Source organism: Pteropus medius, unplaced genomic scaffold (genome assembly GCF_902729225.1).
Source record: "Pteropus medius unplaced genomic scaffold, Ma_sr-lr_union100, whole genome shotgun sequence".
Classification (NCBI taxonomy): domain Eukaryota; kingdom Metazoa; phylum Chordata; class Mammalia; order Chiroptera; family Pteropodidae; genus Pteropus; species Pteropus medius.
Genome location: NW_024340849.1, coordinates 14239209 through 14241092, shown reverse-complemented (window position 1 = coordinate 14241092; position 1884 = coordinate 14239209). Strand labels below are relative to the sequence as shown.

At 33.2% G+C, this 1884-nt stretch overlaps 1 non-coding gene across 1 annotated transcript; it reads left to right on the top strand.

Annotated features, from left to right (window-relative positions):
- The first annotated feature begins 494 nt into the window (after nt 1–494).
- LOC120591232 (5S ribosomal RNA) lies at nt 495–613 on the top strand. The gene has a single exon (XR_005649867.1). It is a non-coding gene; the product is annotated as a 5S ribosomal RNA (ribosomal RNA).
- The last annotated feature ends 1271 nt before the right edge of the window (nt 614–1884 follow it).

The window sequence follows — 1884 nt, the reverse complement described above, 5'->3', positions numbered from 1 at the left end:
TTTCCTATTTTACTGAGTTCTACTCTTCGCTTTATTATTGTCTTTCTACTTTGTTTAATTTGCTTTATTTTTTTTTTTTACCTTTTTCAGGTGAAAGAAGCTTAGATTGTTGATTTGAGACTTTTATTTTAATATAAGCATTTAAATATATAAATTTTCCCCAAGCACTACTTTAGCTGTCTCCCATAAATTTTAACATACATTTCATTTTCTTTTAGTTAAAAATAACTTTTAATGTTCTTTTTGAATTTTTTTGAACTATGAGTTATTTAGAAGAATGTTATCAAATTTGAGATATTTTTCTGTTACTAATTTCTAATTTAATTGATTATGTTAGAGCACAAACTCTATATTTCAATCCATTTTTTTTTTGAAACTTTTTTATGGCCCGGAATATGTTCTATTTTTGTGACTACTCCACGTGCACTTGAAAAGAAAGTATTTTCTGCTGCTATTAGGTGAATGTTCTATAAATATCAATTAAATCCAATTGAGTCTATGGCCATGCCACCCTGAACAAGCCCGATCCCGTCTGATCTCGGAAGCTAAGCAGGGTTGGGCCTGGTTAGTGCTTGGATGGGAGACCACCTAGGAAGACCAGGTGCTGTAGGCATAAAAAATAAAAAATAAGGGATTGTAAGCTGGCAAGGTCTTTGCCATCTGTGAGGTCAACCAAAGGTTGCCTCGCCTTAAATTAATCAATCAGTCAATCAATCCAATTGAATGGTGGCCTTGCTCAAATCATGTCTATTGATTTCCTGTCAAGTTGTTCTATCAATGACAGAGATGTGTTGAGGCCTCTCACTATACTTGTGAATTTATTTCTCATTTCAGTTCCTTCAGTTTTGACTTCATGTAATTTGAAGTTATATAATTAAGAGCTGTATTAGTCAGAGTTCTTCAGAGAAATAAGACAACCAATAAGAAATATATATATATATATATATATATATATATATATATATATATATGATTTATTATGAAGAATTGGCTTATGTAGTTATGGAGGGAGAGAACTCCCATAATCTGCTATCTGCAAGCTAGAGACCCAGGGGAGCCAGTGGTGTAATTTGGTCCTAGTCCAAAGGCCCAAGAACCAGGGGAAGTTATGGTATAAGGCTCAGTCTGAGGACAGGAGAAGATAGGTGAGCTATTCCAGCTCAAGCAGTGAAAAAGTGGTGAATTCCTCCTCCCTCTGCCTTTTGTTCTGTTTAGGTTCTCAACGGATGGGATGATGCCCAACTACATTGGGGACGGCAATCCCCTTTACCAAGCCCACCAATTGAAATGCTAATCTCGACCAGAAATACCCTTTCAGACATACTCAGCAATAATGTTTAATCAGGCACCCCACGACCAGTCCAACTGACACATAATACTAAACATCACATAAAAATACACATTAAGATTCTTTCTTTTTGTTGGATTGTCTTCTTTATCATTATTTATTATCTCTTTTTATCCATAATACTGTTACTGTTATAAAGTCTACTTTGCCTGAAATTAATATAGCTATTCCAGCTTTTGCATGACTAATATTTGCACGGTATATTTTTTATCTTGTAACTTTTAGTTATCTGTTTCTTTATACTGAGAGTGTTTCTTACAGATGATATATCATTAAGTCTTGATTTTTCATTCATTTCAGCCTTCTATACCTTTTAATCAGAGACCTTAGACCATTTATGGTTAATGTTATTATTAATATGGTCAAGTTAAAATCTACCGTCTTGCTATTTGTTTCTATTGGTTCCATCTATTTTTTTTTATCCCTTTTCCCTTTTTCCCTGTCTTTTCTTGTTTATTTTTTAATGTTCCATTTTATTTCCACTACTAGCTTATTAACTATACTTAGTGATTACTCTACAATTTACAGTACACATC